This window comes from Delphinapterus leucas, chromosome 2 (genome assembly GCF_059928025.1).
Source record: "Delphinapterus leucas isolate spDelLeu-1000000601 "Yukka" chromosome 2, BTC_Dleu_Yukka2, whole genome shotgun sequence".
Lineage (NCBI taxonomy): Eukaryota > Metazoa > Chordata > Mammalia > Artiodactyla > Monodontidae > Delphinapterus > Delphinapterus leucas.
In genome coordinates this window covers 67,922,749-67,938,670 of record NC_143130.1, presented here as the reverse complement: position 1 = coordinate 67,938,670, position 15,922 = coordinate 67,922,749, and the positions used below count along the sequence as shown (strand labels likewise).

At 47.4% G+C, this 15,922-nt stretch overlaps 1 long non-coding RNA gene across 1 annotated transcript in view; it reads right to left on the bottom strand.

The window, feature by feature from the left end:
* Positions 1-15,922, bottom strand: part of LOC111177774 (uncharacterized) — a 57,849-nt gene that overhangs the window by 15,956 nt on the left and 25,971 nt on the right. The window contains exon 3 of the long non-coding RNA XR_016392056.1: positions 6,679-6,819. This is a non-coding gene — a long non-coding RNA (uncharacterized LOC111177774). The remainder of the gene's footprint in view (positions 1-6,678; positions 6,820-15,922) is intronic.

The window sequence follows — 15,922 nt, the reverse complement described above, 5'->3', positions numbered from 1 at the left end:
ATCTGTAAGACAGGAATGAGCTCTCTACCCCTGGGGATGATGGGACACCGCTATACGATGTTGTGACAGTGATTTGTCAACTGTAAAGAGCCGTTGGTTATTATCATTATTCTATCTCAACTAGATGATCAGCAGACACTCATCTAATTGGATTCATTTCTCCTAAAATAGCCGTGATCCAAATGGAAGGAGGAGCACTTGGGTTTCAAAAGATGAAGTTGTAGGGCTTCCCTGGTGGCGCAGTGGTTGAGAGTCCGCCTGCCGATGCAGGGGACACGGGTTCGTGCCCCGATCCGGGAAGATCCCACATGCCGTAGAGCGGCTGGGCCTGTGAGCCATGGCCGCTGAGCCTGCGCGTCCGGAGCCTGTGCTCCGCAACGAGAGAGGCCACGACAGTGAGAGGCCCGCGTACCGCAAAAAAAAAAAAAAAAAAAGATGAAGCTGTAGGGGAAGGAACGTCTCCCCTCCTCCCCATTCCCACCTGCTTGCAGAGAATGGGATGCCCCTCCTCCCCCGCTTCGAGATGAGCTGGGGAGGGGGCTTCCTGAGGGCATGCTGATCGGAGTGGGGAGCCCACCAGCCCTGGGCTGGATCTCGGCTGGGCAGGGGCACAGCAACCATGAGCCATTCCCTGCCTTTCACTTCCTGTGCTCGGGTGTGAGGGCCCCATGCTCCCTGCTCCCAAGGATGCCAGGTGCTCACCTGGCCTGTAACGTGCTGAGACTGGGCCTTTTTGGAACTGTGGCCCAGGGGTGCAAGCCACCCAGGTCAGACCCTGGAAGGAAAAAGGGGCAAGGGGCTCCTGAACTCCTAACATGCTTCTTGCTGCGCCGACTATATCTCAAGTAGTAGAATGTCAGACCCTGATTTATTTATTTGTTCAATAAACATGTCTTAAGCAGTTACTACAGAGCAGTTTCTATGACAGTCACTGGGAGTAGGGAGATCAGAGGAGGAAGAGAAGGAAAGTCTCGACTAATGGTCTCATTTTCTCTCTCACATAAATTCTTCTCTGTTTGTGTCATACTGGGTTTCTGTTTCTCCCCAGCACACACACATCCTCTCTCTCTACATACACACGCATGCACGCACGCACACACATCTCACCCTCTGCTCTCCTGAGAGGCCCCTTGGCTGAGGCTGCTTTCTGGAAGCCAGAGGGAGCTCAGTGGGAAGAATAGGTCGATTCAGCGGACAGAGCATCCTCCCCTCCCCCAGCCCCCTCTCCTCCCCCTGTCCCCCGCCCCCCCCCGGGCCTGCTCTGAGTTCCTCCCTGTGCTGGACCAGCCTCAGTGGCTCACCCAATCCTTGTTCTGCTGCACTTCAGTTTCTAAGATTCAGGAGAAGAAAAAGACAGAAAGGGAAGCGTGGGAAGCCCAGCTCGGGGCTGGGGCGGGGGGCGGCGGGCAGAGGGGAAGGGGGCCCCCCGGCTCGGCTCAGAGCAGAAGTTGCTGATGCTCTGTGGTCGCCTTGCGGTTCAGGCCCAGAGGCTCATGCAGGCGGCTGTGGGAGCGTGATAACCGGCTAGCTGATTCGCAGAACCTCTCAAGGTTTTGTAATAAAAGGTGAGAGCACAGAGCCGGAGATAGCAAGGTGCAGCAGTGACAGTGGAGGGCAGGCCCGAAACCCACCGCCCTCTGGCACGGGAGTGCAAGTGGGGCCACCTCAGAGCAGAGACCATGGATCCGCTTGGAAGAATTCACTTGTCCTTGGCTGGGGTGAGGCTGTGACAAGAACAGAGATGAGCTCAGGCGGTCCCTTCCTGGGGGTCCACACATGTCTTGGGCCGCAGGCCACCTGCCGCAGGGGTCTCGTCCCGTGCTTGCCATCTCAGTGTAGACATGACCCTGGCCTGGGCCGCAGCAGGACTGGTAAACGCACCGGGAACGGATGCCTGGGAGGGAGGGCCCGACAGGAGGCAAGGCCTAGTGCCTCAGACACCCTCAAAGTGCAGACAGAGCCACTGAGGCAAGGACCCACTGATGTTCCATGACCGTGGGACCGTGTCCTTGTTCCTTACCGTGGCATTCAAGGTTGCCTCACTCTGGGCCAGCCTACCTTTCCAGCACCATCTCCTTCCACTTGCCCCATGGACGTGGTTGTCCCCCCAGACCGTTTGCCTGGCACACCACATACCTAGCTCTTTGATGCCTCAGTGCCTTTGCACCCGCCAGTTCCTTTGCCCATAATGCTCTTCCCTCTCCTTCCTGCCTGGATGATCCCTCAGGAAACTGCTCAAGTGTTTCCTCCCCTGTGAAGACTTTCTTTGCCCCCCAGGGAAGAACTCACCCAGCCCCTCCACCAGGTGTGCCTATGCAGTCGTCTACTTTGCACACCCCTCCACCAAGAAGACCATTTGTTTTCCTGTTGGTCTCTCCTCCAGGCTGTGAGGAGAGGGACTGTGTCTTAATTTACATTTCAGTCCCAGACTCTAGGTCAGAGTCTGGCATTTGGTGGTCGCCTGATACTGACGGATGGATGGTTAGATGCATGGATGGGAAGGATGAAGGGAGGATCCAGGCAGGTGCGCCTAGGTAGGGCAAGTACTTCAGAGCCCACTACCTCCAACTGAGGGACATCCTAGGACCTGTACTCAGGCTAGAGGCCTGGGGTCCTCTTTCTGCCAGAAAGCCCTCTCCTCATACTTGTCACACTCTCATGCCTTGAATCCCAAGTAAGTGCTTGAGCCCTGCAAAGTGGTTTGAACCCCAAAGCCTTAGAGGGCACCCTGGGAACCCAGCTTTCCCCTTAGAAATTCCCCAGAGGATGGCAGGCGCTTCCCCTCGGCACGTCCCAGCCTGCTCTGCGCAGCGAAGGAGGACAGGAGGGTTGATCGGCCGCAGGTCGGTGCCATTGCTCACCCCCACCCAGGCCTGGCTACTGACTGCTGTGTCCCTCCCTCCCACACCCCTTAGAGTCCCCCTGCCCAGGACTGGAATCTCAGGGCCCCTCCCATGCCTTCAAGTGACCTCAGCGTCCAGCCCCAGCAAGAGGCTTCACCCCCAGAGGCATGAGCCTCTCAGAACAGACACCAGCCTTGCCCAGAGCAGATGGGCAGGGCCAGGAGGTGGGCAAAGGCCCACTACAACTGGTTTAAACCAGACTTGGCCAGTTTTACTCTGTCTGAGCAGTAGAGGAAGTGAGTGGTTCACACCGGGTGAGTTGGAGTGGTCAGCGGTGTCTGGAAGCATTTTCTACAGCTGGATCTACTTCTGAGCACAGGGGAGACATGGCCTACACCCTGTGGCCCCTCACGGGACAGGGCCCACCACCAGCCCGCAAGAGACACTCCAAAAGGCGGCTATCACTTCCTGTCTCCTCAGCCCAGACCTGGACCAACCTTGTTTGGTGGGGACCTTCAGAGGAGTGAGGGAGCTCTGTCAACTTCCCTGCCCTGGACACACAAGGGTTTCCAGAGAACTCTGTCCACCTCTGTGTCCCTTCTCTCTAGTTCTTCAGAGAACTATTTATGCTCCTGGCTTGTGGGCAGCCAGACTTGTGGTGGGTGTCCTCCCTTCTGGAATCTTCCATCTCCACCCTCCTCCATGAGCATCAAGGCCAGGCTGCTGCGCCTCCAAGAAGGAGGTGCCCACGGCAGCCGGGGCCGTCAAGTCCTTGCCTGGTTTGCCCTGGGAGGCTCACGCTGCAAAGACACAGCCAGGCCTCTGCTGGGCCGCCCGCACAGGCCACCTCTCAGCCCTGCCTATTTTCCTAGACAGAAACAGGCCTTCTCTGCTCCTCTAACCCCATGAAGCCGAAATGCTCCTCAAAGAAGCAAATGAGAGGGGAAACCCAAACCAAAGACACCTACAGGGAGTCTCAGCTCTGGGGAGAAGGAGCTCAGCAGTGGACGTGAGTCCTGACCTCCTGTTTCCCGGCTGTGCCGTGTTTGGGCAAATCCCTTCTCTGAGCCTCAGTTCCCTCCCCTGTAAGATGGTCATGAGCACAGAAAGCCTGTGCACAGGGTCTTCTGGAAGCCATTGGTGAGATTTGGATTCTGAGCTTAGGAGGGATGGCACATAGTAGGTGTTCAACAGACAACAATCCCCTTCCTGTTCCTTCATTGCCCACGTGGGTTTAGGGTCTCCACCTGGAGCACTCAGGCCCTGGGAGCCCACCCAGTGCTGAATCCCGGCTGGTTACGCCTTGGGAACTAATCTAGCCTGTGTGACCCACCCTCTCCTTTCGGTGATGTCGGCCCAGTCACAGTTGTCACATCGGAGGGCCATCAGGGAGCTGCACGAGAGGACACAAGCAAAGCATTTAGTGCAGTGCCTGGTATATAGTAAGTGCTCAACGAACGCTGGTGGCTGTGTGGTAATTTTTTTCCCACACACCGAAACCCAAGCACACGGCTCTCCTTCTTGATGCTAGAGTCACAGACACCATGGCCCCTGGGGCCCAGGAAGAGCCAGGTGGGTGTGCTGCCCCAGCCCAAGCCCTCAGAAGGTGCTTCATCAACCACATCTCCCCACTGAATCAACATAACCTGTGGGTCAGGAACATCACCCCTCCTGGGGTCAGGTCAGGAAACGTGCCGGTGAATTCACAGAACTGGAGAACTTTTCCCTGCAAGCTCACCACCTGGGCCCAGGTGCACTGGGAGGTGTGTGGAGAGGCAAGCCAGCTCCGCGCAGCTGGCCTGTGGCCAGGGTACCTGGTGGGAAAGCAAAGGCTTGGAGCAGCAGCGGTGCAGCTGGGGGAAACCCAGAGACTGTTTCACAGCGGAGAAACCCAGGTTCAAGAGGGAAGTGAATGCACCAGCTCACTTGACTGCTGATGCTAGCTCACATCATTGCTTTTGCCACCTTACCACAGGCCAGGACGCCAAGAGATCTTCCTTCATACTCAGACATTGTACAATTTTCATCGCTTTTGAAAAGGCATCGTTTTTATGGCTGACTTCTGACCATTTTGTTCCTCAATTTTTTGCTGTGATCAACTCTTTCGAGGTGAAATTCGCATAACATACCATTAACCATTTTAAAGAGTGCGATTCAGTGGTATTAAGCGCATTCACAATGCCACCAGCTCTCTCTACTTTCAAAACTCTTCATCACCCCATAAAACGACCCGTCCCCATTAGATAACCCCTCTCCGCTCCTGCCGCTTCCTCCAGTCCCCTGGTAACCTCTAATCTGCTTTGTCTCTCTATGGATCTGCTATTCTGGGTACATCATATAAAAGGAATCATACAACATGTAGGTTCATCCACTTACAATAGGCATCAACGCTTCATTCCTTTTACGGCTAAATCATATTCCATTGTATAGATATACTATTCATCCACGGAGGGACATTTGGATAGGTTCATCATTTCTGAACGTACAGGAAGATTGAAAGAATAACGAATGAGCACCCATTTTCCCACACCCCTGACTCGGCAACAGGGTCTGGACTAGGGCGAGGCCAGTGAGGTGTTCTGGCATGATGCTGAAGGAGGGGCTTGCTTCCAGGGTCTGCAGGTGGAGGGTGGACCCTGAGAGGGGTGACTCCCTCAAGGTTGCACCTGAGGCATCTCGCCAGCCTCATCCTAGTCTTGGGCCTGTTGGACCATTTTAATCTGTTGCCATTCTTGCTTTATCCTACTCTCTAAACAGTGGTTTTTGCTGTAAAGTTGGAAGATGGGTTATGGACCACATGACACTTCACTCCTCAGCTGCTCTGCTCGCATCTGCTCCCAAGGATGTTGTGGGTAGTAACAGATCCATTTCCCGCTGCGATTCCATGTTGCCTCCATCCCCCATCCATAGTCACATTTCCCAACTGCCACAAGTACATCTTTAACAGATTTTTCGTTTGGTTGGTTGTTCGGTTTGTTTTTAGCAGGATCTGATGAAGCTTCCCACATGGGTCTCTTTCACACTAAAATGGCCTGGGTTTCCCCCTCCACCCCATTGCATAGGCCATCTGAAGAGTCCAAACATTATAGTCTATTAGATGGCCCACACCGTGGATTTGCCTGATTGTTTTCTCTTGCTGTCATTTAACCCGTTCCTCTGTCCCCTGAAGGCCCCGTGGCCTGTGAGTTGGGGCTAAAGGTTAAACATTTTGGCAAGAATACTCCATAGGTGAGGTGTATTCTGCACACCACCTCACATCGGGAGGCCTGTGATGCCAGGTTGTCCTACTACGAATGGATGATGCTAAGTTGATCAGTTGGATAAACACGTGGCCACCATAGCTCTCTGTTGTAATGGTCATTTCCCCTTTTTAATTACTAAGTAAGCCAGGGGGACTCTTAGCAGCTGCACAAGTATCCTGTTCCCCAACAACCCTTCTTCACCCACTGGTTTTTAGCACCTATTCACAATCCCTGCCCAAATCAAGAATGACACTGGACGTTGTGAAGTGTGACTTTCTAGCTTTATCATTCCTTCTGCAGTTCTCAGCTGGCATTCTTTTGTAAAGAAGAGCTTCCCACTGCCCCACACCTTCCCTCTTTCTCTTATACACACATACACACTGAATTCGTGGATTCTTCTATCTGTTTCATGTGAAATTTTAAGCAAATTTTATACTTGTTTAATTAACGATAGCCATTATTCTTTCTGATGCTCAGAAGTCCCAAATTTCACCAAAGGGATCCCTTCAAGTCTACTTCTTCTTTTTGACCTGACCCCACTGGTTTTTAAGCACATCCTTACTTCTTGGAACAATAAGATGTCCGAGACTTACCCTGTACTTTCCTTTCCTCAGATCTGGAATCAGCCATTTCTCCAGAAAGGTTGAGTTCCTTTTGGTGGGCAGTGGCCTTAGAAATCAAGACTGGTGGACACTGGGCGGTCTCATTACTCCCGGGCTTCTTGCTTCTATGCTCTTTCAGTGGACAGAGGTGGGAAAACTGAAATCAGTTTATAATATTACCAGTTCAAATTTAACAGTTGTTTTTCTTTCTTGACTCTTTTGTTGTTAATTTAATATTTGAATCTCTTTTCTCTTACACAGAAAATCTTGGTTTCTACTAGCATTAATATATGTACTTATTTGCTTTATTTTACGCTGTTCATAAAACACTTGCAAAATTACCATAACATCGTTACTATCAACAATAAATGTACTAAGTAAACTTAAGACTTCTTTGTAGTTTTATTTGTCCTTGGAATATATCCGACCACAGATGTATGGTCAGGGTGTATTTTTCAAGTTACTTGAAATAATTCTTTTTGCTGTATGCTTAGGCTCTCAAATTAATTTACAGTCAGGTTTATTTATTTATGTTTGTGAACAATTTGTGAGTTTTCTCCGTATTTTAACTTGATTTAATTTTTTGAACATACAAACCATGTACACGGTTAAAAACACAAAACTATGTTAAAAACCATGTTTGGAGCAGTTTCACTCCCACACCAATGCTCTCCACGCTGTTCCTACCCCCCCAACCCATTAGTTTCTAGTTTGTTCTTCTTGTGTTTTTTTATGTATGTGTGAGTGTACGTGTTCATATAGACATATTGTTATTTTCCCTTCTTTCCTACAGAATTTATGTTAGGGTGCAGATGAGAGCCCATAGAGTTCTGGGAGAGAAAACAATTTTAAAGGAGACAAATTTGCTTTTGAATCTCAGATCCACTGCCTGCTAGCTGTGCGGCTTGAGCTAGTCACATAACCTTTCTGAGCCTGTCTCCTTATCTGTGAAATGGAATAACAATCCCTACCTTGTCTGGTTTGGGCTAGGATTAAGATCTTTGTCATATCACATTAAAAATTAAATTCTAGATAGAATAAGGAGTAAAATGTCAAAGACAGGGCTTCCCTGGTGGCGCAGTGGTTAAGAGTCCGTCTGCCAATGCAGGGGACACGGGTTCATGCCCCCGTCCGGGAAGATCCCACGTGCCGCGGAGTGGCTGGGCCCGTGAGCCATGGCCGCTGAGCCTGCGCGTCCGGAGCCTGTGCTCCGCAACGGGAGAGGCCACAACAGTGAGAGGCCCGCGTACCGCAAAAAAAAAAAAAAATGTCAAAGACAAACTAAAAGAACATTTTAAAAGTATATATATTTAATATATATTTATTAATATATACATTAATTAACATAATATTAATATTAATATATATTATTATATGTTATTATATTATATAATTTATATTATATTATATATAATATATTATATATAATATGTTATTATAATATGTTATTATAATATTATAATAATATATTATATAATATATATTTTATATATTAATATATTAATTAATATTAATATAATTTAATATATATTTAATAATAAAACCTTTCTGTGCAGGACACAAGCCCCAGAATACAAAGAAGACTGAGGTTGCTTTATAAAGATGCAAAACAACTCAATGACAAAGAACACCCTAACCAATGTTAAAACACAAGTAACAGACAAGGCGAAAGTGTTTGCAATATATTTAAAACACATCAGGTACAACCACTTTGAAAAACTGCTAGGCAATTTCTAATAGAGCTTAAACATACACCTACCCTGTGACCCAGTTATTCCATTCCTAGGTATTTACCCAAGAGAAATGAGAACATATGTCCACACAAGGACCTGTGTAAAAACATTCACAGCAGCTTTATTCATAATAGATCCAAACTGGAAATGACCCTTATGTCTATCACCAGGACAATGGGTGACCAATGTGACAATGAGACACCACTCAGCAATTAACAGGAACCAACTACAGATACATGTAACAACATGGATGAGGCTCAAAAACAATACGTTAAGCAAAAGAAGCCAGGCATGAAAGTGTTTATTTGTGTGGTTCCATTACGGGAAGTTCGGGAAGAGTCAAATCTAATAGCCCGTGATAGAAATCAGAACAACAGCTGCCCCTGGGGGTACTGACCGGGAAGGGGCCTGAGGGAACTTTCAGAAGCAAAGAGACGTTCTGCACCGTGATGTGGGTGATGACTACATGCGTGTGTACATTTGTCAGAACTCTTCAAAGTCTACCCTTAAAATATACATATTTTACTGTATGTAAAATATACCTCGATTAAAAAGACAGTGGATTAAACAGAGGATATATAAAGAGCTCCTAAAAATCACTAAGAAAAGGATAAGTACTATAGAAAAATGGGCAAAGACTATAAACAAACAGCTCATTATTAAAGAAATATTTATGTTCAGCTGACAAATGAAGAAGAGACACTCAGCTTCACAAGGAAGCTAGGAAATGCGTGTTACAACAAGATTATGTTTTTACCCATCAGGCTGACAGAAGTTTAAAAGATTAATAATATCAAATGTTGGCACGAAAAGAAATCAGGGAAACAATCACTCTTATGAACTATGAATTGGTGAAAGTTATTAAAAGACAACTGGGTAGTACCTATCAAAATTTAAAACATACATGCCCTTCGACATAGCACTACAACTCCTGGAAATCTATACAAAAGAGGAATTACTTTAAATCACTATATTTCTGTACCATGGAGTGAAGTAGTTCTATGCGTACCAATATGAAAGAACATATAACTAAATGAACAAAAGCACAATGCAGGGTATACAGTATAGCATGATCCCATTTATACAAAAAACACCTAAGTGTATAACTACACGTATACATACATACATATATATATATATATATATATATATATATATATATATATATATAAATGTACAGAGAGGGGACAGGAAATATTTGCCTTAAGTGCTTACAGGGTTATTTCTGGGGAAGGGTATCAGGGGTATTTAGTAAAGGAGAAGTTTCCCATATTGCACCGAATGTTTTTAGTACCATTTTTAAAATAAAAGTGTATTTCTTTACTCTTGGTGCCATTGTGAAAACAAACATAAACTCTTTGATGCTAACTAAGGACTTATGAAGGAATCAATGAATATATATACTTAGCCCTCTATAGATGTACAGCATCGTCCAAGGGGTGAAAGGACCCCACAGAAACGTGTCCCATTCAAATCTCTGTACATTCACTTTGTGATGAGCATGAGATGCTAATCATGTAAATACAGTCCCTCCTGTCATCCAACAGGCACTGGAAAACAGCCGACAACTGAAGTGTGTGTGTTCAAATGTATTCTTACAGGGGTGGTGGGCGTGAGGGCGGGGGTAGGGGGAATACTTTCCCTGAACTTAATCACATAGGTTACCGACCCCTTACAGGACCCTGGCAGCCATGTGTGTTTTGAAGATCAAATTTGACGATTTTAGTCAGTGCTAGTGTACAGAGTCTGCTTGTTGTATAGTACTCCTGGCAGAGTCTGAGGCAGCACCTATGGTCAAACACAAAACATTTCTGCAGCAAAATGCATGAATATTCATACCGAATATGAAGACCAGATAGCCACAGGTCAGTCCAAGTCAGATTATGCTGTCAAATGATTTTGTACTAACTTGAAAAAAATCAATTTTTGGTGTTTGAGATCTGTCTGGATTTTGGAATTGTGGATAAGGGACGGTATTGCAAGTTGATCTCTAACTAAACCTTACTATTTTTTTTTAATTGAAGTGTAGTTGGTTTAGTAAGCCTTTTAAAGGCGATTTCTGACAACATAATGTCAGTGTGATGCGCCTGTAATTTTTTTTTTCCTTTTTTTGGCCATGCTGCGCGGCATGCAGGATCTTAGTTCCCTGACCAGGGATCGAACCCGCGCCCCCTGCATTGGAAGTGCGGAGTCTGAACCACTGGACCTCCAGGGAAGTCCCTTTTTTTTTTTTCACACCTGTATTTTAATATCGTTCGTCCTCTCATAACTCAATGGACACCACCAAGTCAAGGGATTGTTGGCGACCCTGTGGCTGGCCTTAGTCACGCCAAATAATTTCCATGTCTGACCCAACTGTATTAAGATTAGGGAACCTACTGTTCCTACAGTAGCTTTTGCATTTTTTCATTTTCTACTCACTTCTAGGAAATGATATAGGACAAAATCCTATAGCATAGTCACATTCACACACGACGCAGGGTGGACTGAACAGAAACACTACTCAAACCACACTCTTCCGTGTCCAGGCTCAGATCTTCATTCGTTAGTTGATGTGGGGAAATCCAAAGTCAGTACATGAATGTCAGCTCCAGCTCAGCTGGGTCTAACACAGAAAATTTCATATTGCCAGTTCTCATGGGAGTCAGGGCTTTGAATCTATGCTACCCATGTGATGCGAACTCCCAAGCCAGAAAACAGAAGTGGTACCAGGTTTAAAGTGCCCCCTGGTGGCTGGAAGAAGCAAATACAAATCCTCTCTGGAGTAGTATTCTCACTCAGATTTGCCAGAGAAAAACTACAAAAAAAAACGCCTCCGCACTCAAAGCAATGAGTCACCATAAGCAAGAGTCAGCAGAGACAACAAGCAACAGATTTCAACTGGAGTTTCTCAACCTCAGAGCTATTGACATTTGGGACCAGATAATTCTTTTCTGTGGGGTGCTACCCTGTGCATGTTTAGTAGAATACCTAGCCTCTACCCACTAGATGCCAATAGTGTGGGTGCACGCACACACACACACACACACACACACACATACCTGTTTTGACAACCAAAAACGTCTCCAGACATTTCCAAATATCCCAAGGGGAAAATACTGCCCTCACTTGAAAACCACTGATTTAGATCCTCAAAGGCTTAAAATATTAGAATAATAAGATAGGTCATAAAATAACTGTGTATGACATACTTAAAGACTTAAAAGATGGAACAGAGAAAAATGAGCAAGGAACAAGAAACTACCAAAATTTACAGGTAGATGTTTATAAAGGCTCAAATAGAGCTTCTGGAAATGAAAAAATATAATCTTTGAAATTAAAAAATTCAATATCAGACACAGATAAAAAATTAATGAATTAGAATAGAGATTTAAAGAAATACCCCAACTGCATCAGAAGAGGAAAAAAAAACCAGAAAATGTGACAGAGAGGATAAAAGATAAGGAAAATATGATACAGAGGTTAAGCTACAACTAACTGGAACTCCAGAAGGAAAGAATAAAGAGAATGAGAGAGAGGCAATATTTGCAGAGATAAAGCCTGAGATTTTTTTCTGGGTACTTATATGCAGGAAGTCCTGAATATACCAAGCTGGATGAAAATGCAAGTTGTTATGAGCTGGATGTAGGAAAGCTGAGGACTGAGCCTCAAGGGCTCATTGTTGAAACTGGGGTACCACTCAAAGCCAAGGGTCCACAGGAGGGCCATACTGGCATCATTGGCACGAATGTGGGAGTCCTGCAAAGGGAGTAATCCTGTGGACAGTGACCTGAGCTTGGCCTTGAAAGGTGTTCATCCAATGTTGAATCAAGAGACTTTGATCTGAGCCCTTTATTTTACAGGACAACCTGGGAGATTAACAGGAGGTGGGATGTAGAAGGGCAGAGAGGAAATGGGAAAGCAAGGGAAAGAGCATAAGCAAAGGTTCAGAGGCAAGACTAAACACTTCATGAGCAAAGGACCAAAAGGAGTACTGTTTGATGGATTGGGGATATTTAAGAGAGGAATTACAAAACTGATTGGATGGACACAGTGAAACTAGCCTGGGGAAGTCCCTTGAGAGCTAAGTATCTGTGTTTAGACTTGAAACTGTAGGCCAGGGGTTGACCAACTACAGCCTGTGGGCAAAGTCCGGCCACTGCCTGTTTGTGTAAATAAAGTTTTATTGGAACACAAGCACACCAGTTCATTTACCTATCGTCTCTGGCTGTTTTTGTACTACAACAGCCAAGATGAGTAGTTGCCACAGGCACCACCCCATTTGGCCTGCAAAGGCTAAAATATTTACTATCTGGCTCTTAACAGAAAAAGTTTGCCGATCCCTGATCTAGGCAGGGGCAGCCAGGCAGTGAGGCCTTTCAGCCAATAACCAAGATTAAGAGGATAAACCTGGAAGTGGCTGAAGAACTATGGTTTTGTAAGAAGAGGAGGGAGAAATGTCCCAACCTTTATCGAGTTCCTGCTGAATGCCATCCCTCCTCCCACATTATTATTATTACTTCTCGTAACCACCCTGCCTAGAAGCTGTTACTATTTTTTTTTTTCAGAGGTGAGGAAAATGGGACCCAGAGAGGTTAAGTGATTTACCCAAAGTCAGCCGGTATTTCAGGCAGAGCTGAGATTTAATTTCAGGTTGGTCAGATTCCAAAGCTGATGCCCTTCCTACCACACCTCATTACCTTTCCAGGCACTGTGCATCCCAGACGGGAGGGGACAGCCCCAGGCCGATGAACTGGCTACTGTGTGTCATACCCAGCAACAGTTCAAACTGGGATGGTGGTGGTAAATGTTTACCTCCTCTCTTGAAAACAGATCCAGGGGCCTACTCTGACCTGGGGTTGGGGGGGCCACTGGCCCAGGGCTCCTCCAACAATTGCTCCCAACTTGTCCAGACATTGGCTCCACCCTGGCCCCCTCCATCCCATGCCTCCAGAGCCAATAGGCCAAGAATGCCTGTTGTACAACTTCCCTCCAGCCTCATCTCACAGCACGATGCTAAAGGCAGTTGGGCCATATGATAGCATCTCCATACCTATGAAAAAACACGAGGGTTGGCGGCCCTGTGCAGTGCCACCCACAAGAGATGGCCCAGTTGATTTGCAGTGAAATTGCAACACAGCCTCTGCTCCTGCCCCAGCTGGATCCCAGGCCCTGGAGCAGAGCCCATCAGGGCTTGCTTCCACCCCCAGCCTGGCTCCTGTTTCTCCCATGACTAATCTGGATCCTCATCTGACAGCTACCATGACCACTCTGTCCAGATAGGGCCTAACAGAACTGCTTTTCGGTTTTGCGGTCAAGCTGGTTCTTGAAATTTCCCCAGAGTTCCAGCACGGTTGAGTCTGTCTGTGGGGAACTATAACTGGCTGCCCCTTAGAGTTGAGCTTGAGGTTGAGGATTTGAGAAGCCAAGAGAAAGAGGTTAGGAAAGTATGAATTCTACCTAAGGCCTTGGTTCAGATACCATGCCAAATAATCTCTAACCCCCAGTGTGTCCATGAGGAAATGGGTGTAAACATAGGCAGACAACCTCCCCAGAGAAGACGGGAGGAACCCTGTGACCCCAGGCCTACTGACAGCCTCCAATGGGCAATTGCTACACTCTCCTACTCTCCTGTCTTGGGAAACAGAGATTTATGTCACCTCCAGGGACACTGGGCCCACACCTGCTTGTATGCTGAATTGCTGGCTGTCCCAGATGCAGAGGGACAGTGGGAAGTGAGAGACACCGGCCCAGGCTTATCCGGCCAGCCTTCCACAAACACAACCTGTTGACCCCTTTGCTGTTAGCCACAATGTGTGCCCACAGGGGGTGATAGAAGGAAAGGGATGGGGGAGCCAGGAAATGACAAGCGAGAAGAGGTTTAATGAGCATTTATTATGTGCCAAGCTCAGCACCGGGCACATACAGCACCATTACATTTATTCCTTATGTGGTGAAGTAGACATGATTTATTAGACTATACACGTGCTTCCCTGAGACATAGCACAGCATAAATGTTAAGGACTGTGGAGGTAGCTCCTCCTGGATCTCAGCTGTGCCACTAACTGCCTGTGTGATCTCAGTTAACTCACCTAAAACATAGGGGTTAAAAAATGTGAATCACTGCGTATGGTTGTTACAGAGATTAAATGAGATAATGTACATAAAGTACTTAGAATAATGCCCAATACACAGACAGTAAAATAGTTGTGTTAATTAACTGTGATTTTTTTTTAAATCATTATTCTTATTTTACTGTTGAGGAAATTGAGGCTCAGAGAGGAGCCCAAGGTCACACAGCTAAAGAATGACAAATGCTGGGATTCACCTGCAGGTCTATCTGATGCCACTACCCCCCCATTCGAAGATTCTGAGTCCATGAGCGTTGAGATATAAAGAGAAACTTGGGCGCCCTTGAGCCTCAGGGCAAGATGGCTACACAGGCACCTGCCAGGGGCTGTGGCTGTCCTCAGGAAGGGAGTGAGTCAACCTCACAAGGTCATGGGGTGAGGTCCCCTGGGAGGGGCTCAAGGCTTCTCAGCACCCCTGGGGCCTAAAGGGAACGCAGGTGGGGAAATGGCTCTGGGTGACAGGAGTCTGCCCATCCCTGAAGGCCAACGAATGACTATGCAGAAAGAGTGGAGAAGAGAGCTCAGCCTCCCGGAGGTCAGGGCCAGTGATGGTGAAAGAGCCCCTGGCAACAGATAAACAGGAAGGCCTGTTGCACACTACCAGACAGATGCACAGATGCACAAGCAGCCCTCACACGTGAATGGTGGTACCGAAGCATCGCACAGCAGCTCAAGATCACAGCAGCAAAAGCCCCTTCAGCGGAGCATCCCTCCTCAACCAGTCCACGCCCAGCCACAAAGTGGGCCAGGCCTCTGGCACCTGGAGATACACAGCCTTCCTGGGCACCCATTTTTCCAGCCATGAAATGCAGGTGATCAGACCCAGCTCCCAGGGCAGTTCTAAGGACCGAGGTTAGATTACAGCGTGAGTAACCTTCCCCAGTACACAGCTCATGAACTCCTGCTCCCCACTGCACCCCTGACGCTCCTGACCAAGCTGTCTCCCACTCTCTCAAAGAGCTGGACTCAAGATGGGTTTCTACTGAGCTTCTCAGACCAAGGTTCCTGGAGGGCAGAACTGTGCTTTTTCATATTTAAAGCATCCTCACCCTCTCCCTAGCACTGTGTGTTGGCCCACGCCTGATGGAGAAAAATAGTTCAACTTAAATATCCCTGGACAGGTACAGCCACTAGCCTTGTCCCCAGTGTCCCTGGGGCCAATGAACGGTCTGAGCTACCTCAACAGAAAATCAATGTCTGCCTCTAAAGGTCCTGCGTTCTGCATCATCTGTGGTTAGAGGCCAGCACCACTTGCGGAGGAGGTTGCAAAAGGGATTCAGTCACTGACTAGGAGCCAGATCTGTGGCCTTTGAAAGCCTCACGGGCCAGCCAGAGCCTCTGATTCTGCGTTGTTGGACTTCTGCCTGCTTTACAAGCAGAGCCCAAAGCCTC